The 26540-nt window shown below is 41.0% G+C and overlaps 1 long non-coding RNA gene across 1 annotated transcript in view; it reads right to left on the bottom strand.

Moving 5' to 3' along the window:
• Positions 1-621: 621 nt before the first annotated feature.
• LOC126418985 (uncharacterized) overlaps positions 622-26540 on the bottom strand; it is a 95070-nt gene continuing 69151 nt past the window's right edge. Inside the window, exon 2 of the long non-coding RNA XR_007575923.1 lies at positions 622-868. This is a non-coding gene — a long non-coding RNA (uncharacterized LOC126418985). The remainder of the gene's footprint in view (positions 869-26540) is intronic.

The following is a 26540-nucleotide window of genomic DNA, read 5'->3' as shown; positions in this document are numbered from 1 at the left end:
CAATAGTGGTACAAGTCCATTACCTCCAATTTTCTGTCTATAATGCTTCTGAAATTAATGGTCGAAACAAACAGAAAGAAAGGTTCATCTCTAGCGAGAAGCCATGTGCTTGAATATTTCTGGTATCTCAACTGCAGATTTTTCAGCGCTCATTTAACTTTAGGACTCTGTATCTCAGAATGAACAAAAATGGACTTGCACCACTATTGAAATAAGCCCTTCATGTTTAACATGGCTGGTCATAATATACGGACTGATAGGTCAAGAAGTAACCATTGAACGTGAATAGATTATCAGCTGCTAAAGTACCAGTAGGATGAAGTAGCCATAGATTATTTCACATATCTCCCATCTCACTAGCAATCTGAAATTTTCATGTAATCTTTTTTGCGTTTCTCTGCTCGAGCCTTCTATCTCGACTCCATGCTTCTTCTTTCCCCTTGCCGGAGAAGTACCGCTGACAAAATAAACTTATTCATTTCGACACAAATTTGTTCTTACCTACCTCTAACATCGGAGAACTGTTTCATACTCGTGCGGAGCTGCTAAATGATGCAAGGAAAAAGCGGGAAAGGAGGTGTAGAGGAAGAGAAACTGGAAAGCGAACGTAACAAACACGACTAGTGTATCAGAATTTATTTTACTCAAGCCGGAGGCTTTGTAAACAGGTTTGTCAGTATAGAAGGCAAACAATAATTTCAAATGAGACGAGAATTGCGAAGTTGCAGTAGATTGTTTGCTGTCTACGATTAACACTCTTCCTTCACTGTCCTCCAGCACGGAAGCTACGCAGAAACAGTGCCCGGTAACATACTTGGTTCTTCACAGCTGGTAAACCATGATCAAGGCCGTTGAAGAGAGTATTCACCTACAACAGAAAATAGTCCACAAGTTAAAAACGAGTAGCACAGGAAATTTCATAAAAAATAATTAGGTTTTGCAGCAGATATTTTTTTGGTAGAAATAGCTTCGCTATACTACACTGATGATCCAAAACATTATGACCAGTGCCCAACGCGACACTGGATGCCGCCTTATGGCGTTGCGGACACGTGACGCGGTAACAAAAGTATGTGAGCGGAGCAGATATGGACGGGGGATCACCTAGCGAAGACAAGTGCTGCAAATGGGGAAATGCATTGAGATAAGCCACCTTGGCAAAGGGCTGATTGTTAATACGCGTAGTCTGTGAACGAGTACCTTGAAAATGTCAAAGCTGGTCTAATGTTCACGTGCTGCGGAAAGAGGTAGAATGCTAGTGAAACTACTATTGGACACTAAAAGGTCGGACGTCCACCACTCTTCACAGAACGTGGGATTCGGAGGCTTGTACGTTCTGTTTATGTAAGATAAATGGTGATCTGTGGCATCTCTGCCAAGAGAGCACAATGCTGGCGCACCGTTCATCATACGTCGTTGAACACAGAGTTCCGCAGCAGACCACCCCTACCCGTTCACATGTTGATCCAACGACATCGTCAATTACGACTGCAGTGGGCACAGGACCATCGGGATTCGACCATCGATCAAAGGAAAATGTCGGTTCTCCGGGTAAATCACATGTTTGCTACACTGGGTTGATGGTCGTCTCCACATACGTCGTCATCGAGGTGAACGGAGGCTAGAGACGTCCAGCGCGACAGACGAAGGCTGGTGAGAGCAGTATTACGCCGTGGGAGACAGTCTCCTGCGCTTGCATTGGGCCTGTGCTAGTAATCGAAGACACGCTGACAGCTGAGAACCACCTGCATCTCTTCGTGCTCGATGACTTCCCCGACAACGATGTCATCTTTCAGCAGTGTAATGGTCCGTCTCGGAGCCAGTGGTTTGAGGAGCATTATAGTGAATACACGTAGATGTCTCGGCGACCAAATTCGCCTGATATAATGCTATGGAACCTATCTGGGTGGCTATCTTGCGACATCACCAAGTGCGAAAATCAGCCACCCGTTATTTACGTGAATTACATGACCTGTGCGGAGACGTCCAATGCCACATACCTCCACAAACGCAGAATCAGTAATGTATTTCGTTCCAAAGACGGAGCCGGCCGGTATGGCCGAGCGGTTCTAGGCGCTTCAGTCTGGAACTGCGCGACCGCTACGGTCGCAGGTTCGAATCCTGTGTGTGTGATGTCTTTGGGTTAGTTAGGTTTAAGTAGTTCTAAGTTCTAGGGGACTGATGACCTCAGATGTTAAGTCCCATAATGCTCAGAGCCATTTGAACCATTTGAAGAGATCACGGAAAAACAAGCTTTTGAGCAGTTGATCATAATGTTTTGGCTCATAAATGTAAGTTGTTAGCTGTATTAAACGCTCAAGAGAAAATGAACTTAGTTATAGGTAGTAATCTTCAGAACATAGAAAAGCAACAGAACTAAAAAGTAATTTCTGGCAAGTTAGCGCTTATAATATTATACAAATGTTTCGTCAGAACATATCAGTTAAATATACATTTACGTTTTTTCTATGGTAAGTGTTTTCGTCATATGGGAAGTGTGCAGCAAAACACTAAAGTTTCAGTCCTAAGAAAGTGGATTTAATGTTGCGCATCACAAGCTTCTCTTGAAAATTTTGAAGTAATCATTATACTTTCATTAGTTGTTTGTGGAAGCAAAACGCATTACGCCAAGCTAATAGATGCCGTAATACCAGGCGATTTATTCACTGTATTGCTCAAGTTAGTACTGTGTCAAGCCACAGGAATATTCTTCTGAAGAACAGGTCTCTCAAAACGAAGAGAAATAGGTAAGTGAGAATTATTAAGAATCTGTTAATTAATCAAATAAGGCCATTTTGAATAAGTTTTGAGTTATAACGTTGTTATGATTTTGATAGTTGAATTAGTAAGTCCTCATAACATACTGATAGTAATTCTGTTTTTAATTTTTTTGTTTTTAATTGACTTTCATGGTTGAAACGATTAAATATGTTCTATCTAAGAAGGTCGTAAATAGTTCGCATTTTATCTCAGTTAGTTTCGAAAATGTTGATCCCCTTCTACAGTAAGTACTTGCAACACTCTTTTGATCTTTTTTATTCTGTGTTTTGCTGTTCAACATTATTTCGAGCCATTTTAACCTGTTGAACTAGCTCGCACTATTATTTGTGACGTTCTGTTTCTGGATATGACTTCCACTATTACATAGTGGTTTGACTACAGGATATTATAATGTTGTTGTATGACCTACTGGTGTTTTCTTGACATTCTGATTTTGTGTTTTTTATTATGTAGCATGATTCTCTATTGTAATTACCTAGGTTTGCTTCATCATTTTTTGTTCCACAGTTTTATCGGTAGATTAATGTATGTATATATCTGTATTGTTCACAAATATGGATATGCATGATACGGTTTTTTGTGAGGTCTTACGTGTGAAAACATTTTTATGGGATAGAAATAGGTGTCTCACGTAAATGTTCCATAGGGCTTTTTTTAGCCTCTACTTCATGTTTGTAATCTCTTACACACTTATTGGCTGTTATCTTTGAAGATATGTCAAAGGAATGTCTTTTACATTCACTAAGAGCCCAAAACGTTGGGGTTTACTTACCTCTTACCTTTATCAAATGCAGTTTTGTGTGATGTTGCTAGCTATGACTGTGTTTGAATATCACATCCACTTCTAAGATTTTGTATTTTTCTGTCACTTCATTTGATTTTAAAAATTTAGATTTCTGAGTAGCAGCAAACTAAGAATTTTGACAGATTCTCATAGAATCTGTCCAGAGTAAGCAGCAACAACTGTGTGTGGGTAGATCTGTTGTAGTAGTTGTGGTCTTCAGTCCGCATATTAGTTTGATGCAGCTCTCCAAACTACTGTGTCCTGTGCAAACCACTTTATCTCCGATTCACTAGTGTAGCCTACGTCTTCTTGAACCTGCTTACTGTATTCATCTCTTGGTCTCCCTCTACAGTCTTTCTTCCCCCACTTTCCTCGAATACTACATTTCTAATCCCTTGATATCCCAGAATGTGTCGCATCAACTGATCCCTTCTTATAAAGCTGTGCCACAATTTTCTTTTCTCCCCAGTTCTATTCAGTACCTCCTCAATAGTTACGTGATCTTCCTATCTAATTTCCAACACTTTCCTGTAGCACTACATCTCAAAAGCTTGCTTTCTCTTCTTGTCTGAACTGTTTACCGATCACGTTTACTTCCATACAAGACTACGCTCCAGACCAATGCCTAACAAGTAAATTTTATCGTGTGTTAACAAGTTCTTCTTCTTCTGAAACTCTTATCGTGCCACTGCCAGTCCAGTTTTGTATCCTTTTTCCTTCGGCCTGCATCAGTTATTTTGCTGCTCGATAGCAAAACTCATCTACTATTTTTAGTGTCTCATTTCCAAATACAATTCACAAAACTAGAGTTGCGTTCTACGAAAACAAATGTTCAGTAGTTTCCGTGCACTACCGAAATGACGTCGTAAATTGTATGGTTATCGGTAATATTGGCAGCACTATTACTGAAAGGAACATAAATGAATGTGTAAGAGTGAAAGTGGCAGCCGACGAATTATCTTTCTTTTTTCTTTTGTTTGATTGTTTGTTTTACACATAATTAGAGCAGTTCGGCCATTGTGTATTTTATATCCCTACAGAACATAAACTGCATTTTATAATTAATAAAAATCAGCTGACTGCGGAATTTCTAATGTTATACGTAACCAAAGCATTTTCTTTTGATACAAGTAGAGTTTACATGCAGAAACTTAAAGAATTATATATCTAATTATTGTTATTTTGAACTCAGTAGAAGGCTGTTCATCATGATCAAAGGCAAGAGTTTCCTGTTATGATTGCTAAATACGAAAGTTGTTTATAAATAACAGAAACTTGTTTTATATTCGTTCGATGAAGTACTGAAGCGATGTTTGATGTGTTTTTCCTTTGCAGTGTTTTGTAATTTTACCTTTTTGTTGATAAGATTGCGTTTTCTAGTTCTATACGATACAGCTATATTGTTTTCCTTATTTTTACTACAACATCTTCTGTTTCACGTTGCAAATCAACAATGTTCTAACAAAAGCTGAATTAGATATTGACAGTCTCAATTTAGCTATAAGTACAGTTTGCTCTTAAGTAATAGTCACGAGGATAACCATGTAGAACAAAAATATTCCTTAGGTTACCGGACCATTTATAGAGGGTTAAAAGTAGTTAAACCGACAAACTCTGGGAGGCTGTAGGTGACATCAAAACAAATATTTTTCCCTAATGTCATTTTTTCCTATGAGGATTATTTAAACCGGTGGAGGCCATATTACGCTCTTCAGTTGTTAGAGGCCTTATTACGATCTTCAGTTGTTATAGGGCGTATTACGCTCTTCAGTTGTAGGCAACTTCTGTCCACCAGTGTAGTAGTGCATTGTCTGTATTTACTAACGGAGCGATACACCTGGAGTGAGTACACTGATATGGTTGGTGCATACTACGTAGCGCACCACAAGGGACGAGCTGCACATTGAGTTTATCAACAACAATATCCTAATCGCCGTATCCCGCATAATACGACCTTTGCTGCTGCGTAAAAACATCTGCGTGAGATCGGGTCATTTACCGTCGCACGGTAAGAACGCTGCAATTTGAGAAAGCTGTCTTGCAGCATGTGGAGCGGGATCCTTCAATCAGCACTCGTGCAATTGCACGTAACATGGGGACGAATCAGACGAATGTAACAACAGTCTTTCGAGAGCAATTATTACGTCCATTTTACTTACAGCGTGTCCACAACCTGGAACCAGTTGATTATCCACCCAGAGTACAGTCTTCGCGGTGGTACCTGGAACAGTGTGAAATGCATCCTACATTTCCATCCTCTGTGTTATTTACCGATGTTATTTACCGGGCATGATGGAGTCTTCAACATGCACAGTTCGTATGTTTGGAGTGAGGATAACCCACATGCGACAGTTACTAGCGCTCATCAAGTGCAGTTCTTCGTTAATTTGCGGGTCGGTGTTGTTGAGGACTGTTTAATTGGTCCGTATCTGCTACCTAGGCCATTAAATTACAGGTACTATTACAATTTTCTCGCCAGAGCATTGTCAGAATTGCTGGAAGACGTCCCGCACCCTACAAGACAACGCATGTGGTTCCAACATGACGGGTTGCCGGCACATTTCAGTCGTCGTGTGCGTCGATTCCTGGACCGACGGTTCCCAGAAACGTGGATTGGCAGAGGTGGTCCTGTACCATGGTCTGCTCGACCCGCAGATATTTCCCCTCTGGACTTTTTTGTGTGGGGAGAGATGCACAACCTTGTTTATGCAACTCCAGTTACATCAGAAGAGGATCTGGTTACCGGGATAGTAGCAGCAGCAGGAACAATTCAGGATGCTCCTGGGGTTTTTGCCCGTGTCAGACAGAACATGATCCGACGGTTTAACCTTTGTTTACAATGTCAATGGAGGCATTTTTGAAAATCTACGGTAGTTGAAATTGGGTTGTGTTAATGTGTTGCCTCTTGGTCATAAAAGAATGGAAAAGTGTTTGTTGGTTTAGTTAATTTGCCACCAGAGAAATCTTCCTCTACCGCTTTTAGTATTCCTCATAGGAAAAAATGACATTAGGGAAAAATGTTTGTTTAGATGTCCCCTACAACCTCCCAGAGTTTTTCGGTTTAAATACTTTTCACCCTGTATATCCTCACTCAGCTTCTAGACGGTTCACCGTCAGTTCTTAGGGGAATCCCTTAAGACACTTGTCTCATACGAAAAGGAAGCGATGGTTAAGTGGTAACGCCAGATGGGTAACCAAAACACGTAACATAAAGGAAACGCGTGTACCACACAAAGCCAAAGCAACTACGCAAACTACCGTAGTCTACGCTTACTTGTGATAGTCTATGGTAGTCTACGATAGTTTTATAATTCTACACTCAGCATAATCTGATTTAATGCAATTATATTCAATACCAATATATCAAAACGAAGCAGTGCTGAGACGGCTCAGCAGGTTCGGCTGGTCGAGTGGCAGCCTGCAGTGAAGAGGCGTGCGCGGTGCGTTTCCCAGCCCGTTAGGGTTGTCCGCCCCGCGCAGTGAGCGGCGTGTTGACAGTGTGTGGTGAGCCGCGGGGGCGGTGCGTGTGCAGGGGCGGCGGAATGGTAGGGCAGCGAAAGGGAAGGGGGCGAGGAGCTCGCCCCAATGGCCACCGCACAGCCTGCTTCAAAAACGATAACGCGCTACCATCGTCGCTGGGTCCTGTTATACAAGATATCGCTGCAGCAGCACAACTCGTACCACTCTCTAGTAATGTGTGGTTGTACGTCTACTGACGTACAGAGGTTTAAGTGAATTATGCACAAATTTAGTCCTCGGATAATCATTTGATCGTCATGTCATAACGAAGGACTTATAATTATCGGCTAAGGCTTTAGTCGCTGAGCTTGATCACCTAAGAGTTTGCAGACATTTTAATTTGTGATCTGTCGAAGATACCGAAACGAGATATCTGTCATATGATAGTACGAAGAGGGAAAAGTAATTTTGTTGCACATAGCCCTTAGCACTCGACTGGTGGGGCAGCCCTGACCGTGTAAATATCGCAACAGACTCACACGTCGGGCGCTGCCCAGCACAAATTTCAGTTCACTGTAACTCGTATGTCGGGGCTCTCACTGCCATATTTGTTGTACTTTACTGTTCGACAACTCTCTCCAAACGATATTTCTACGAGAAAAGCCTACCACTGTTGCCTAGTTTCCACGTTTCTAGTTCCCTGTGAAGGTGATGTTAGGAATCATAACAACAAAAATGGCGAATTTAAGTGATAATATTGGAGACAATGGGTGAAATTGTGAGTCATACGAGTGATCTAAATGAAGATAACAGTAAAAAGAACAATGATCTTAGTCAATAGCTTCATTCTGTACAATCTGGATGCTTCTTCCAGTCAGAAACCCAATTTCAGCCACAAGAGATGAAGTCTGGCATTTCTGAAAGCTTTGTCTGGAAAAGTACAGAACACAAACGGAACGATGGGAAGAGCACCTACTTTTCCCACTTTCGATGACGAGAAGAGACTACCAAAGCAGCCACACTTATTTTACTCCAATGAAAATAGTAACAGTAAGGATAGTGCCCTTTGCAGTAACAGGAAGATAAAAGGTGGTAGAAGGGAAACTATTTACCATTGCAACACAAATTCCACTAAACCAGGACTATATGTAAGTGAATTCTTCGAAAAGTCCCACACCGTGAAGAACCACCAGGCCAAAGTTACTAGATGCATCAAATGAAAGACAAAAGGTGACACATTCAGTGTTACAATGTATGTGTAATTGGTTTTATTGATTAGCTTAGAGTTATCCTTGGTATAATTTCATTATATGTGACAGGCGTTAGCTTCAATGTATACATTACGAGTGCAGTGACGGCATCGAGATATTGAAGGAGTGATATACCTTTCAGACATTCAGAAATTCTTAAGGAAAAGACTGCAGTAATATAACGGTTGATAGCGTTGGCGTTGAAACTTTTCGCAAAAATATCAGAGAAACGAGCTGAAATTGAAAAGCAAAATGAGCAGTCTCGGCTGTGACAGTGTAAAGACAGCCAAGCGCTCTCCTGACAGTCCCCGTCATTCTTTCAAGCCTTTTGACTGTTTACATGTCCCCACAAAAGGTGTTCACTTAAACAGTGGCACGTACACGCTTTTTCCTAGTTTTTCATGTTTTCCTAAGCCCCTTCTCATTTGCTAGAATTTAGCGTTTAGATATAGTTACAACATTCGTAGCTGTCGTATAAAGTGGGGCCAATAGGAATTACGTTCAATGCCCCACCTACATCTTTTTATTGCAAATCCTTAGCTTGATTCTCTCACCGTAACTGCAGTCGTCATTTGGCCTAAGAGATGGGGACTAGTTTGATACACCAAATTTTTTGTAATTTCCTCTTTGTTTGTATTTGCGTTTCAATCGTTTGTATGTTAATTACTTGAGACGAAAATGATATGTGACAAACTGATTTGATGAATGTTTAAAATCACCTACAACCACAATTAATTTGGCCATTGAACTATAACTATGACACATCTTTTCTGGGTGTGGCCGATATCGCTGACAGTTGTCCGGAAGTCGGAACGCCACATAAGAGTAATAGATCATATTTTATTTTTAGGCTTTTAAAACAATTTAAGATTCGCTCCTTGAGAGGATTCAAAAGTTGTGAATAAATTCTACTTAGAAATATTCTTCTCAGAGTTGTATACGCGCTCACTAAAATTATCGAACTTACGATATGTTCGTATTCAAAGCTTCATATTAGCAAAAACATGAGTTATAGAAGGTTGTAGATATCACCATTTTGTAGGAGAATGTTTCATCTTTCCGTTGTTATCACTGTTTAGCACCAAAGCGTGATTTCAGTTCAAAAGACTAGGTACTTATCTAACGAATCTGTAGCATAATATGAAAGATAAAATTTTATCGTATAGCAGAGACATTGGAGATCGCTTATCAGGTAAAATTATAAACGAGTAGCAGTACCAAGATATAGCACAATAAACGAGGCAAGCTGTATGGGCAACATATTTATATCGATCATCTACTGATGATAACGTTCTTCACTTCGCTTGTGCAGTTACTTCTCGGTTATAGTGCAAACTCAGAAAAGGTAAAGCTGCGGTATTTCGTTATTAACACAAATATTTTATGCCAGTGGCTGTTACGGAAGCAATTAAGCCAATATATATAGGCCTGGTACACTGAAAAAGCCTCAAAAATTGTCCTCATAGTTGTATCGAGAATCAAAATGAATTGTTAAAACAACCTCATACGGGATCATATCTATAAGAGTGTGTTTGTTAGGATAAAATCTTTGTAATGGAGTTCAGTTATGCTGTTAAGTCATTTAATGGTGCTCACCTGGGTAGGTAAAAATGTTCCTAAGGTAATACCATCAAAGATTTTCAGCTTCCGAGGGAATGCAACTGTCCACGCTCAGTATATTTCTGGATTCAATACCATTGATGTAAGAACTAGAATTGTTCTGGATGAAGAACATGGAGCAGAATATTGCCATCATTACTCTTTAGGACACTTCTGATTACAAAATGTCAGCTATTTGTGAATATTCATAATAAATTACTTTAATCGTATTTTCTAGCATTTCACTTATTTACCGTTGCATGAACCCTTATCTCACAACCGACACAATCAATTACATTCAAATTTCCGTAAATGATTAGAAATTAAAAGTAGCCACTGAAGTAGTAAAATGGCAGTAAGCGGTTATCCTCTGAATCAGGGAGTGTTATATGAAACTCTTCCTATTGAAAATGGATTGAATGAAAAAATATATAAATGTTACACCAACAACAAAGACAGCGTAAATTTATAACTGATGTAATAATTTTGAAGTTCTAGCTGCAATAGTTCCAGAGATAAAGTTACTCGTAGACGAATTTAGAAACTTTTACATTGATGGGATAGGGCGTTCCAACACGCAAAGTGCTGTCAGTTGCAATATGTTGATGATATGGAAATTCAGTAGCTAGGAAGAATATACACACGTACTGAAGTTGTGAATGATTTACCATCAGAACGATTCCATTGGTGTAAGTGCGAGAATTCTGCAATTGCTTGTGTTTCTTTGTCTGATTAATAACGCTTCAGTTGCAGCTGATAACACGCAGAGGACTTTATGCTTGAAGTTGTTGAGTTTAGTTTAAATTTTAATTGGAGAGCATTGAATGTAGGTATCTCCAAAGCGGTTGTTACCATGCATTTATGTTTTAACTCTTACAACTCTCTTCATTCTTCTCTATCTCAGCGACCGATCTACGTTCTCGATTAGTGAATCCTTCCGTAAAAAGGCATTTAACGCGCGAAATGGATACATACCCGCATTTAGCGGTACTGGACAGTAAAATAACTGAAACGTTACAGGGTTGTCGTCACCAAAAACGTAATAACGTATCTTGCAGCCTGGAACAGAACATTGCTAAGGGAATGGTTTTCCAACACAAACGATTATCGGGGTCTTACGCGGTGGTCAGCCACACTGAACCGCTCTGGGTGACTCGCGCGCTGCGGGCCGGCCTACTCACTAGGAGAGCGGAGTCTCGCAAGCGGTTCGAACCCCGCGCCTTGCAGTGATACGCCGGGCCTCCGGCTGACTCACGCTCCACGCACAACCGCCTCCGCCCCCGCCACCTCCGCATGAAACATTCATGAGGCGAGGGGCGCCGCGCCCCCGCACGGAGCATGTGCGCCCGATACAGACGCGACGCCGCAAAACAGTCAGCTGTCGCACGCACACAGGTCCGACGGTAACCTATCCGCTTCAGGATTTGCACGTCCTGATACCGTTTTAGGCCTCTCCAGGGTTCGTAAACGGCAACGCAAAAGGTACTCTCCTTCAGGACTATGTATAGCATAGTAACATGGCAGTCAACTTCTTCAAGTGGCATCTTTCTTCAGCAGGTGTATGTGTACTTACTAACAAACAGATATTTCAGGGGCGGCGGTTCCTGTGCTTATTCTGTCAGACACACTTAACCACTGTATTGAGTGCATAACGCAAATGATGACTTTAATGCATTACAAATGAAACGTTCTCCGAATGCAAAGTACATAATTTAAATCAAACAGAGCAATTCTGAACACGACATCTGTGTGAAATGCAGACGCAAATCACTACAAAATGTATTTGTAGTGATTTTGAACTGATTAGCGCCCGCATTTCACACAGTTATTGCGTGCAGCATTGTTCTATTGGACTTGAATTGTGTGCCATGGATTTATAAAAATGTATCATATTTATTTTTTATAATTGTATATTTTACTACGGTGGACTTGGTTCTGGACCAAAACCAGTTGGCAACTAAACTACATTGAATTCAGCATTTCTGCTATGCATTTCCTACGCCATATGCTGATACCTGTCAAGATAAGGTGTTTAAATATTTAACCTCTTTACTCAAGATATCGTCCTATCGTTAGAGATGTGCGCAGACATCCACAGTAATAATTACTTTCCTGGCAATACCACACATAGAGGTGGATATCAGCATATATTTCTGTAGATATATGCAATTACAATTATTTTGCTGTCGAAAGTTTACCAGTGTTCAGTAAAAATAATTATTATTGCCTTAAGTCATTTTTATCCCCCATTCGGAATAAAGATCCTCTGCAATGGTTGCAATATAGCGTGTCCTGCTGAGAGCAGATATGCTTTTGACTTCTGCAAAGGTGCATACGGAGACATCCTCCTCTTTCAGCATCACAACATTAACATATATACATCCCATTTCTGTCATATCAGCAGCAGCCTTAAGTGTGAGTCATTCCTGTTCCACTAGCACTAACAGCTGTCAGTTACGCAATTACCGAAAGCTACACAAAGTGATATGAAGACTTTTTTAAGATAATCAATTCTTTTCATCCTTTGCCCAATGTCTGACTGCTGTTTACGTTTCACGGAAGATATAAAAACTGTACAATATAAAAGCAGAGAATCTCTCAATATTTCCCATAAATATATTTATAAGTACACAACGTAACGCTTCTTACACTGAAAAACGCAGCACATGAAGTTAATTTTATATTATAGTGAATTAACGCATATTTTATAAATGAACTACATTATAAACATTTGGCAGTATGCAGTATATGACGACAACAACATGTAACAATTTAATTTGACATCCTGAATTTGTGAAAATATTGCACTGGAAAAGTCACAAAATAGGTTTCAGTAATTACGACAGAAACTGTAATTTACAGAACGCATCACGAAAAGGACCAGCTAAGCTGTAATCAGATATGGTTATGATTCTCATATACTTCCTCAGTCTATGGTGGTCCTACTTTACAAGGCCGAAATTCGAGTCTGGTGCAAGCGTAGCACCACAGCTACCGCATACTGAACGGATTAGTGTTTCTTCATACAAAATTTTAATATTTGCAAATATCTGCAAATATAATACAAGTGTATGGAATACCTTTGCTATCTTCCCACCCCTTATCTCTCTATCACTTTCGAATGCAATCGAGTATAGCGTGCAGTAACTAGAAACAACGTTTCACATGTAAGAATTAGAAGGAAAGCGCACGTCAACATTATCGTCATCGTAATCCTTCGTCATCAACATTATCATCAGACATTTATCGTCTGCTGTAAGAGAATGTCCTCTTCTAGACTTTTTCACACATTACAATATTCCGGTTTCGTCACCCAACTTTGTACTACTTCTTTCTTTATGGCGTCCATCCAGCTTCCATGAGACTGTCCTCTAGATCTTTTCCTATCTTGAGGAAACCAACACAGTTCTCTTTGGAATCTCTCCCATTATTTTATATCGCTATATTGTTTTCATAAGTCACTATTACGTGATTAAAGCTTCTTTATTTCCTGATCCATTTGTTAGTTTTTATGTCTTTTACTTTTGCTCCTAGAATCTACCTTTCCAATGATCACCCAGCAGCCCTTACTTACTGGGTTGTTTGTGCATTTAGTAACCATTTTTCGCTAAGTTACTACTGCACCTACATACTGGTTGTATATTTTCCGTTAAACGTACTTTGGTAACTTATTTCTGAATACAATTTTGTTTACAAATGATGGCCAAAATACTTAGTTCCCGAGTTATAGGATATTCAGTCATGGCTACAGTGCCTAGCTTGCGTATTTCAGCTGCACATTGAAAATTTGTGAACTTTTATAACAAATCAGTAACTAGAGAAGGACTAACTACTTAGGATCCTCGTTCACCTTCTTTAAAACAAGTTGGCAGTTTATCTGTCTTGTTTGGCCAAGATGATAGTAAGTGTAACTCATTTCTCGTAGACAAATGCAGAAATACTGCAATACTCTAGACTTCAGCCGGTTTGTGTGCATTGTCATTTGTGTGTGTACAGTGGCGTCGTGTGCGTGGTTGTGTGTGTGTGTGTGTGTGTGTGTGTGTGTGTGTGTGTGTGTGCGTGTGCGTTTGAGGTAAGTAGTGATTAGTGAAGCAATAAATAATATACCATCATTTTGAGATACCATTGATGAAGGTGTTAATATGTAAGTATCGTACACAACATATAAATCAACAAAAGTAGCTGTCATAATTTGGCCTCAGGTATGAGTTAATTAATTTTGTTATTGCTACCTTCTAGGAAGATGACATGTAAGATATGTGTATGAGTTACTTTCTTAGTTGTGTAATAGTTATTTGTGTACGAGTCAATTAATTTCATTGTTGCTCCTTTCTCCTATAAAGATGACGTGTAAAATACATGTAAGTTACCTGAAAACAAATAAAATAACTTACTAACAGTTCACTGAGGGATTTAGTCAAGCACAATAGAACTCCTGGAGGTTTCACTACTCATATCCCGGTTGGTGAATAAACAGACGTGGACCAATTTCTTGGTTTTCGCATTACAAATGATATCTCTTTGTGTGGTTACATCATGCTGACAGTTTTCACACTGTCTGTCAGTTACGAAGAATCTATTCTTCCACTTTTGAATGTATTTGCATACACTGTAGACAAAATGTAGTCTAAATTGTTCAGAATTCACTCCACTGGTAAGTTGCAATCCTTATTAGTGCAGAAGACCAGTGTTTTGAACCCTTTATCTCAAGTGCTGTGAATCAGTCATAAGATTCACCGGACATCAGCTTGAATGAACAGTTGCTTCGATCGATAAACAGTGCAAGACACACAGGTTTTATGAGGAACAGATTAAGTTGAGCGTTATACTAATCATGTGTAATTGAGCGTTCTGGTGCACGGCAGTTTCAAGTGCTTTTTGAGGAAAAGCAATTGATTTATCAGAAATTTATGTTTGACATGGTTTTGATCACTGCACACTAGCCAAATGCTAGCTAACAAGTTCTTTCGACAAATAATTAAATAACAACAAAACATCGTTAATTTATGCGATTCAACATTGACATAAATCCTAGTAAGCGAATGGTGAAATTCTGAAGGAATGGACGTTTTTATTTATCGAATTTTATTTAGATTCCGAGACGATTTAGCAGTCATCCTGATCAGGAAAATGTGCTCAATTGGTGAGTGCAACAAATTCCGATAAAATTGTGTTATGGATACTTGTCGTCTACTATCTGTTCAACGAAAGATTCAACAGCAATTTGGTTGTCTTCTGAAATTAGCTTCTGTGGTGTAGACCAGTGAACTACTTTTGCATGGCACTGCAATCGGAGGTGACATTTTAAAAGTGATTCCGCAGCTTTGCCAGTGAAAAGTACGCGAATCCTATAACGAACACCGTCCCCCCCCCCCCCCCCGTCATCTCATCAAGGAACAAAAATACTGCGAAATCAGTTGCGTTATAGTGCCCAATGTTTGTTGTGAGTGATGACAAATCGGATCGAAGACTGACTCCAATTCAGTGAGGAAGCCGGTTTGATTTTGTGAACGACAGAAATTAATTATATAGTCAGAATAACCCAAAGGATTATCTCTCTCTCTCTCTCGCGCTCCCTCTCCCTCCCTCCTTGCTCCCCTCTGCCTTCCCCTCTCTCTCCCTCCCTCCCCCCCCCCCTCTCTCTCTCTCTCTCTCTCTCTCTCTCTCTCTCTCTCACCCCCTCTCCCTCCCCCCTCCCACTCACACACATTGCGTACCATTCGAATTTGCAACTTCCATAGCTACAATGAATGATATATAGTTATCGTCTGTCACGATCCGTCAATAGCGTGACATTACCTTCACTATTTTCCACACAACGTTCACTTGCGAAGGAAAGTAGTTATTTATTGTGATGTATTAAAAGCGTTTCTGCGTGTTACCTCAGTAACAAAGTCTAGCGTTCGTCTGTCACCACGGTTAAGTGCCCTTTGAAAAAAATTTCTCTGATCTTATAACTGAAATACCTTTACGTGTTTGTATTTTTACCGCAGAGTTGTTGCAAATACCATGAATGCAGTAAGAACAGTACAACTACAGTTTATAACATGTAACCCGAAGCATTTAGCGGGGGTTAGTGGCATGTGTTTTGAACACACAGATGGCTGTCGTCACGCGTCACGATGATCACAGTTTTGTGTCTTCTGCCTTTCGACAGACTTTTTCCAGCTCATATAATGTTGAATTTCTAGTAAACACGATATCTGCCAAGAGACAGTAAAATCCGGCTCCGTATTCCATCGCTAGCGTGTAGCCTAAGAAAAATAGAAAAAAAGTTGTACCTTAAGCATTTCAGATGGCGTCAGGAATCAATGAGGCTTCTATCCTTTCAATATGTCTTTGTCTGGCACTTTGCCGAATTAGGTGTTAGCAATAAACATACCACAGCTGAGTTTTTCCAGCTTTTTCAGGCTCTGCGGTAACTATATATTTCAATTGCGTATTCGATAAGTAACGAATGACATATAAGAGTACGAATAACACGTATATGGGTACGTCCTGGTCAAAGCCCAAAGACGACTTACGCTAGACCACGCAGTTGCCCAAGCTGCTGGAGGCGGTTGCACCGCAGTACAGATTCGTACGGGGAGGCGGTAGCCATATCTCAGAGCGTAAGACAAGAGAATTGCCCGCAAGCCCAGAGATAAGGGCCCTAAAGGGAGAACTAAAGGCACAGTAATGTCCTGCAGGCGATTGTTTGAAGGGCCTGGACTCGCCTAAACATTTGGATGATATCTTGGTGGAAAAACAAGTAATGCCGTGGTATGGTTTCAGTCCAAGATCTTTCTCTCACTAGTAAAATTCCGTCATATTAACAAGAGCCTAATCGCAATTCATTTATATCCCATTTCGGTGTTCGTGTTACAGTTGACACGACGATCAGCAGTGTCTGTTCCACAGATAATAAAGAACAATGAGTAACAGTACCATAACGGGTACGCTATTAATATTTCTGAGACATCACAGCAGAGTTGCTTCCATGAGCACCTCATTAGATGTAATCCATACAAACAATTTAAATGCGAAAGTAGCTCTGTCCGTTACCCTTTCTCGACTAAACCACTCAACCGATTTTGACAAAATTATGTATGAAGATAGCTTGAAAAGCGAGGAAGATCACAGGCTACTTTGGAAAGGATGTAGTACAACATATTTATTGATTTGAAGAAAATAACGCGAAATATGGAACAATAACTACTCTTCGAAAGAGCTATGTAGTCTTTGACTTTTTAACTTTATTATATTCGTGAAAATGATTTTATCATTTGAAATTTTCTATATAATACTATTCAACGTAATTACTACAATGATTATACAATCCTCTACGTGTATAATCCTTACTACCGTACTAATAACAGTCACAAAACTGTTTCACTTTTGCGGCTAAGCATCACACGTCACTTATGCATACCTTCTACGAGGCGTACTGCTGTGGGTTAACTGTTTGTGGTATTGTGGACAGAGTTTTTGACCACTGTCCGTGGTGACTCGGGTTCGATTCCCGCCTGGGTTGACTTTTCCGCTCGCGCCTGGATATGTGTGTTGGCCTCATCGTAATTTTAACGTCGTCTACGCGCAAATCACCGAAGTCGCATGAAATAAAAGACTCTGCACCAAGCGCTCGAACTTCCCGAACAGTAAAGCTTTATTATATAGGAGGACATCGCAGCCGTGGGTAACAGCCAGCATTTTTATACTTCTGTCAGGAGACTCCTATACGAGTTTAGCTTCCCCCGCTATTCTCTGAGGAAATCAGCGTAATATTTAGTCAATAATGATTATTATTGACACGTTTGTCAGTGTTCCATTAACTGCAGCAAGTGATAAATATTTGTTTTATAAACAGTAATTTAGGTTCCAGGCACACCTCGTCGTTTATACCAAAGGCATCTGCAGCTGCTCTCTCGTTATTTATTATCCCGACAAAATTTACGTTTCCCTCACATTTTGTCACAGGATAGAGTGTGCAATTGCACTCCGCCTGGGAAAAATTGGGGCACACTCCCTTGTAAATATTTTTCTTTTGTTCTTCTCGTACTTAGTTCTTGTTAGCTAAGTTCTGTGAAACACATCACTGGTAATGTGGTAAGAATTTTAGATTTATCTTACGAGAACTCTTTGTGCTTTTTGTTGCTATTTGCTTCGATCACTACATCACCTATCTCGGCTTTGCCAGCAGCGGCCGAAGCGCTTTTAGTGTTGGAGCAGTAATATAATTCGTACTCCACGAGTAGCTCGCATTTATTGATATTACTGAAATGCTATTCGAAGCATCCATATAAACATAATGCACTGCTGCAGGTGAATGAAAAGTTAAATTGGAGGGACTAGCTTAGATCTTATCAGAAAGCGAATAACGAACCTATTCATTTATAATCTAGCGCCTACCCAGTAAGTTACAGCTTTATTTGTCTAAATATTTATTGCTATTTCATGAGAAGACCATCCGGTTTGCAGAGCGCTGTTGGCAAGCGGGGTACACTCAGCCCTTGTGAGGCAAACTGAGGAGCTACTTGATTGAGAAGTAGCGGCTCCGGTCTAGGAAGCTGACATACGGCCGGGAGAGCGGTGTGCTGACCACATGCCCCTCCATATCCGCATCCAGTGACGCCCGTGGGCTGAAGATGACACGGCGGCCGGTCAGTATCTTTGGGCCTTCATGGCCTGTTCGGGAGGAGTTTTTTTTATTTCATCAAAAGACCTGCCTTCTTGAATTACTATTTCAGGTTGTTTGATACACAAGTGGCGCTACATTATTTTGCATTCTGGTTCATTAAATTTCTTCTAACAAAATGAAATGTTTAACATGAATTAATGAATAAAATAAAATAAAATTGATTTAAATTCCCAAAAAATATAAATTCTATGTATGTACCAATATTTTATTTCTATTCTAAGTACTTTCAAGATTTTACAGTTGTCTCGGAAATACTTTGAGTCTTGCCAAATCCTGTTGTTAGTCGTATTGTAAGTAGGTGCACTAAAATCTAATCTAGTCAGTGTCCTCCATATGTTACATATGTCGACGCTATTAGATTCTTCGTGTATCCATGGGTTTAGCATTACACTAATTCTTGTACAAAATACTTCAGATTAAATTTGTAATACTACACAAAACTACCGATTACATTCTAACAATGTTAAATATAAACAAATATATATCGCTGGAGAGAGGTCAAGCAACAAAGTTACGGTGCACTATGTTTGAATCACTGTATGAGCGTGTCTCCACTGATAAAAACATATTGTACATGGTAACAGGTTATTAAATGATAAATAGAATGTAACAACACAAATTTCTTCACAATATCTCCGAATGTGGAATGCTTGTTTTGATAACATAAAAAGTTAACTGAACTAAAAGTATCTTGTTATTAGTGAATAAACAACAAATACCAAATAATGATAATGTTTACAGTGAGATCATTGAGATCAATAATGTACATACAAAAAATATTGTATTTTGTTGTTTGTAGTACCTTAAAAATGGAAGTAAGTTTACTTTAGCTGATAAGTTTCCCTGGACTATAAACATGTGAAGGTGAAAGTGTTAAGTGATGGTGTTGTATTATTGCGCCCTGTGTGCCAGATAAATAAACTTCCAGCAACAACGTAAGTAAAGAGATCACTGAGTAAGCCTATTTACCCGTCGTTGACATAGAAGATCGCAAACCTTCTTTCCTTCCCGTTTGGACAAGCTGTGTAGTGACTAGGGTACACGTAAAGCTTACTGGGGCAGGTTAAATGATAGCTACAAAGAACTGTAATAATGGCATTTAATTTTGATATTTCCCATAAGTGATAAAAATTACAAAAATGTGAATTTTTTTGACCACCCACAAACTCATGAGAATGGCACATTAACTAATTTGCAATTACGTGCCCCAATTGCCGGCAGCTACGTTGATGAATACTCGACACCTTGCAAGGATAACTACAAGACTAAGATTACTAGATAAGCTGTTGAAAGTGGTTAAGCGTTGGTGAAAATCTCCCTTCTGAGCATACAAAGAGCTCTAAGCGCACAGCTCTGCATGGAACGCATGTTGGTGCAATGCTGCGATACAGGCCGTATCTCCCGCGCTGAACCTCGTCGTGTAGACCTCAAAAAAAAAAAAATGCCCAATCCTACACCTATAGTGAAGGCAATCACTCAAACTGGCCCAATGGTGAATATACCGATAATTCGGATGGCTATGCCGTCTCCAAATCACAGCACTCCCAGTCTGAGGTAATCTCAATTGAAAGGGGCTTCTCGAACTTACACCCCCCAGGATAGCGCAAATCATGCAAGTTATAAATCGGACGCCAACCTTCTTTTGACAAAACCCGTAACTCGAATACAAGAAAAATCCCTCTGTGCACTATTCTGCACAGAGGAACAATTCGCGTCTTAGATGTCGCGGGATGCGTCCTAACTCGCCGACGACTGAGTCGAAGTCCGCTCCCTTCGAAGACGATGGCCAAAACGCCGTCTCCAAGTCCGTACCGCTCAATGGCTGAGGGCAAAGTCCTCTTTTTCCACAATTCTCCCGTCTTCCACTCGTACGAAAACGCGGCGGAAGAGTACTCAGTTTCGGCTAATTTCGAATGATCTAACACCCCCGAAATCCCTCCAACGCAATGTTTTAGATTCTACCCAATGATCGTGTCGGTCATATCGCCCCTAGGCAAACGAAATTCCCGTCTTCGCCACGTGTTGCCCAGCCCAAGTGGCTTCGGAGACCGGGCTACCTCCAAAGGCGCCGTATTTTCCCGCGTTTCCGGTGACCGCTATCTGCCGTCCACGAAGGCGCGGCAAGTTACTGCCAGCTGCAGACTTTATATTCTTCAATTCTCAAATCGACGCTTTTCACCAACGCTTTAAGTTAGTAACTCAGTCATGAAAACATGCAGGGAATACTACTCGAGAGCGCCTCATATTCATCATAAGTCCATAAAGTCATGCTCTTGCCAGTCCCTTTATTATTAATACAAATGTTGAAAAGCTAACGTGGAAGTGCCCAAATCGTGGCACCTTAAAACTGAAATGATTTAAACACAAAATTCATTTAAGGTATAGGCTTAAATAAATGAATCTTTGCTAGAGGGCCAAATTTCGGTACATAACCACACTGCCACACCCACCAAATAATCCTCTCCTGACTTCAGTGTAATATATATACAAATACAGTGCAGCTCATGATGACAGCAAGATGCCGAAATGCGTCGTGCTTGTAAATATTAGTGAAAAGTGTCTGAAGCAGTAAAAATTATATCAGAAAAACAAATATTACGTACTCCAGAGTCTGACCTCCCCATGGCCACAAATTTCTGAATGACGTTTCCAAATTTAAATAAATATTGACAGTAGGTACCATCACCGCTAAAAAGGTGGACTATGCCCTGTCTTCAATTAAAACATTTCAACTGTAGGTTTCCCCTGTTATTATTGAATATGCCACGAACTCTTCTAGCTGTTGAGAAATTTCTTCTCTATCGCGCTACCACTGATCTACCTTTCAGAGTTTTAGGCTGCCGTTCGTCGTTATACCGGAACCTGTAATTTAACAGACACTGTTTACGGTTCCTCACCGTAGTCAGTACGGCACATCCATTGTCTTGGGAGTACATTTCGTAGCTCTCGCCTCACTATGGTACATTTGTTTCTCAGTCGCAACCGATGTGCCCATACATTCGTCCCTAAGCTGACTACTGCATTAAATACGGCGTTACGATATACGCACCTAACACCCAACTGCAATTTGTTTTCTCCAATATCAGTCATTTACACAATTTTTATTGCCTCCTCCCAGTCTGTGGATGCAAGTGTCGTGAATCTCTTTCCTCCTCATTATGCCATCCTAGATGCAAGCACACAGTATATATTTTTATTATATACAAGATACAGTTTAATTTGCAGCTATTATTAATTCCTTGCCCGCACACCACTGAGGTATCTGTGTGAGGACATCACTTTATCTCCTCACGCTTCATTCGCGAGTCAACAGACACCAATGTCAAAGTCATTACAGTAGGCAACTACTCCGCTGCCTGTATTCACAACTTCTAATAATTACAAGAGGGTTACGCCGTTACTACGTAGAATACAGGTCCGCATACTGACCCCAGAGGAAAGCCTGTGATGATTTTCTTGATCACCTTATGCTGTGCGTCAAGCCATTCAACTGTCTGATATAAGCAGTAATCTTTGAAGCTAAAGTATATCTGTTAGAGGCCCTGACGTCATTAGGATGTTTGTGAACATCGCAGGTGGTCATATACACCTCCTGACTAAAGTACTGGGCCGCCTAGGATGGGAAGGTAACGAAATGAAATTTCGCGGTTTGAGGAGGTATGTGATGAGAAGTAACACAAGAGGATACACGATGTCCGTGGCGTAGCATTGTGCTGTTAGAGATCTCCCAACCACTACCACCCGTGCCATGAAGTCAAACTCGTTGGTTCCCCACACCATGACGACAGCACTGACACCGTTGTGCCTTTATGAAACATTAAATGAATGGGACCTTCTCTCAGGCCGTTCCTGTACTCGCTGGCGATGGCCATCTGCGGTAGTTCAGAACCACGAGATCCATCACTGCACGCAGTTCAACTTCACTCATCAACGGTGCATTTCCTGGGTTAGGGCGCCATTCCAAACGTAGCCGTTTGTTTATGGTGTTAACAACATCCCAGGCGCGGGACGGTAATTCCGCAGTGCGTTTGCTTCTAGTCTCCGACCAGTGGTACGGGATGACACACACTGTTGCACGGAGTCGATTAAGGGAAATTCGCTCGGTACCGGCCACCACTGTGATTTCCCAGTCTGCCTCCAAACAACAGAAGTGTGTAGTAAGCAGTAGCAAGCTTGTGCGTCCACGTGCACTAGAGTCGGACGTATTCTTCCTGTGTTCGGTGTTTTGTCTCCTCTGAGTGCCTGACGGTGACTGCTGTAGCTCTTAGCGCACGGAAGATAATTTGAAGCATGTGGTACCCCTTTTTAACGCAAGTGATTAATTTCTTTGCTATATTTCGGTTATGCTTGTCGTGTGAGTACTGACGTCTAATAAACGTTTCATGATAATTTCTGTAAAAGAACGTACAATATGAATAGATCCAACGGCGTTTGTCTCGTACAGTACCCGCCATGCGATTGTCTTTCAGTACCAGCAAGAAGTAATTTCAGTTTCTAAATCATATTTTCTTCTTCTTACTTCTGTTCAGACTGACGTGGTGGAAAATGAGAGAAAAAAAAGCGGAAAATGGAGAAAAAGAGTGCTTGAAAATGGCTTTGAGCAAGTTTTTGTCTAACAAAGTGACTGTAAGAAAGGCAGCAGAAGCGTTTTCTGTACCTCGAAGCACACTCAGAGCCAGGATAAGAGCAGATAAGCTGGGTAATTACGCAGTATTAACTCCTCAGGTGGGCAGATTCAAGATAATTTCTGATTAAGAAATGTAAAAGCAACTAGTGTATTACATGAAAGATTTAGATAATAAGTTCATCCCCCTCAAAAAAAAGAATTTTTGCAACTTGTATTTGCTTTAGTTGAACATCTGAAGCAGCCTTACCAGTTCTACAAACAAGGTAGTTTTGCTGGGAAGCAATTTTAGTATTATTTCATGTCGAGATAGATCGCTCTCCACAAGCCTCTGCAATTTCTGTAGAATAGTGAGCTCAACATCGGTTAAATGAGCATAGCCGGCCGCTGTGGCCGAGCGGTTCTAGGCGCTTCAGTACGCAACGGCGCGATTGCTACGGTCGCAGGTTCGAATCCTGCCTCGGGCATGGGTGTGTGTGATGTCCTTAGGTTAGTTAGGTTTATGTAGTTCTAAGCCTAGGGTACTGATGACCTCAGACGTTAAGTCCTACAGTGCTTGGAGCCATTTGAACCATTTGAAATGAGCTGAAATAGTAACAAATGGTTCAAATGGCTCTGAGCACTATGGGACTCAACTGCTGAGGTCATTAGTCCCCTAGAACTTAGAACTAGTTAAACCTAACTAACCTAAGGACATCACAAACATCCATGCCCGAGGCAGGATTCGAACCTGCGACCGTAGCGGTCTTGCGGTTCCAGACTGCAGCGCCTTTAACCGCACGGCCACTTCGAAAATAGTAACAATAAGTTCCCACACCTATGCGTTCTTGTACTATTCAATAACTATCACTGCAGTGTATCATTAACAACTGATAATATCAAAGAAAAGATAAGGGACAATAGTGCTAGACACTTTCTAGAAGGCTTGCAGTTGAAACGCTTTTGCTTTCGATGTAATTAAGTATTGTATACATATATAAAATAAAAATAATTACAGTGTGTAATTCACGGATCATGCGTTTAGATAATAAAACAGTATATTAACATTCCAGTCAACCACCACTTTACACAGTATAGTCAAAAGCCTTAAGCCGGCCGATACTGCTTGAGTCTCCCCTACTTGGCCTCGGATGGAAAGCGCAGATGTGAAGGAGTTATGGTGTGCTTGGTTCGCCTTACCTGCATGCTCTCTTGTGATGGTCATACGACTTCGATCGGAATTCCAAATACAAGTATGCCTGCTCTCACGATCCCACGCAGTCCAACATGGGGTCACTGTCAAATGTGAGTACCCCACAACCGTGGATATTGCTCGATTCGCCCAGCCAGCCAAATGGAGACCCACAATGAGGCCTCTTTAAAAGTCTGCGAGGTATGTATTGGAACCGCTGTCGCACACGAGTATGGGGTACCTCCGTGTCCTTCGCAATGAGCGCACATATGACGCTTTTCGCGGCCCTTCTGTGTCCTACCTTGCCTTGTAACAACACTAAACAAGAATAAGAGTCAGGCATTCTAGTGGCGATTCTAAATGTAACAGAGACTCGCAATTCGAATCATTTACATATACCTTCCGATGGAGTGATGTGTGCGAAATTAGCCGAATTGCGTGGCCGCTCCAGCCGGAGGATCGAGTCCTCCATCGGGCATGGGTGTGTGTGTTGTCCTTAGCGTAAGTTAGTTTAAGTAGCGTGTAAGTCTACGGACGGATGACCTCAGCAGTTTGGTCCCTTAGGAACTCATACGCATTTCAACACTTTCTGCTAAATTACAATGAAATCCGTCCATGTCTTCTGGGTGCTATACTAATTTTGTCACGCTGTTTGTTATCGAAGGCAGCAGCGGTGCCACTCATCAATTCCGTTGCATAAATTCTAGTTGTCTAGTCTAAGTACATAGGCAGGTGACTCAAAACTACTCGACGTCTATTTCGTGACGTCGCAAATCACACACAGAAGATCTCGGGTAATCTACATCTACATTACCAAATGGTGTGTGGCGGGGGGTACTTTCGATACGACTATCTCATTCCTCCAAACCTGTTCCACTCACGAATAGTGCGTGGGAAGAATAATTGTCGGTAAATCTCTGTATTGGCTTTAATTTCTCGAATCTTCTCCTGGTGGTCAATACAGGAGATCTATATAGGGTGAAGTAATTTGTTGTCTGACTCCTTCTGAAAAGTGCTGTCCTCAAATTTCAATAGTAAATTCCTCCATGATGGACAACGTCTCTCTTGTAACGTCTGCCAGAGGAGTTTGTTTAGCATCTCCGTAATGCTCTCTCGCCAGCTAAACGATCCCGTGACTAAACGCGCCACTCTTGGAACTTCTCTACTTCCTCTACTAGTCCTACCTGATTGGGATCCCAGATAGATGAACAATACTCAAGAATCGGATGAACAAGCCACTTACAAGCCACCTCCTTTGTGGATAAGTTACATATCCTTAAGATTCTTCCGATGAATACGAGTCTGGTGTCTGCTTTTGTCATTATCTGTTTTATATATTCATTCCACTTCAGGTCGCTCTGGATAGTTACGCCTGGATATTTTACGGCAGACGCTGTCTCCAGCTATTTGTCATCAATAGTGTAGCTGTCCCCCCCCCCCATGAACCATGGACCTTGCCGTTGGTGGGGAGGCTTGCGTGCCTCAGCGATACAGATAGCCGTACCGTAGGTGCAACCACAACGGAGGGGTATCTGTTGAGAGGCCAGACAAACGTGTGGTTCCTGAAGAGGGGCAGCAGCCTTTTCAGTAGTTGCAAGTGCAACAGTGTGGATGATTGACTGATCTGGCCTTGTAACAATAACCAAAACGGCCTTGCTGTGCTGGTACTGCGAACGGCTGAAAGCAAGGGGAAACTACAGCCGTAATTTTTCCCGAGGGCATGCAGCTTTACTGTATGATTACATGATGATGGCGTCCTCTTGGGTAAAATATTCCGGAGGTAAAATAGTCCCCCATTCGGATCTCCGGGCGGGGACTACTCAAGAGGATGTCGTTATCAGGAGAAAGAAAACTGGCGTTCTACGGATCGGAGCGTGGAATGTCAGATCCCTTAATCGGGCAGGTAGGTTAGAAAATTTAAAAAGGGAAATGGATAGGTTGAAGTTAGATATAGTGGGAATTAGTGAAGTTCGGTGGCAGGAGGAACAAGACTTCTGGTCAGGTGACTACAGGGTTATAAACACAAAATCAAATAGGGGTAATGCAGGAGTAGGTTTAATAATGAATAGGAAAATAGGAATGCGGGTAAGCTACTACAAACAGCATAGTGAACGCATTATTGTGGCCAAGATAGATACGAAGCCCACGCCTACTACAGTAGTACAAGTTTATATGCCAACTAGCTCTGCAGATGG

Source organism: Schistocerca serialis, chromosome 9, assembly GCF_023864345.2.
Source record: "Schistocerca serialis cubense isolate TAMUIC-IGC-003099 chromosome 9, iqSchSeri2.2, whole genome shotgun sequence".
Taxonomy (NCBI): Eukaryota; Metazoa; Arthropoda; class Insecta; order Orthoptera; family Acrididae; genus Schistocerca; species Schistocerca serialis.
The sequence above is the reverse complement of the archived record's forward strand: the minus strand, read 5'-3'. Positions and strand labels throughout refer to the sequence as shown.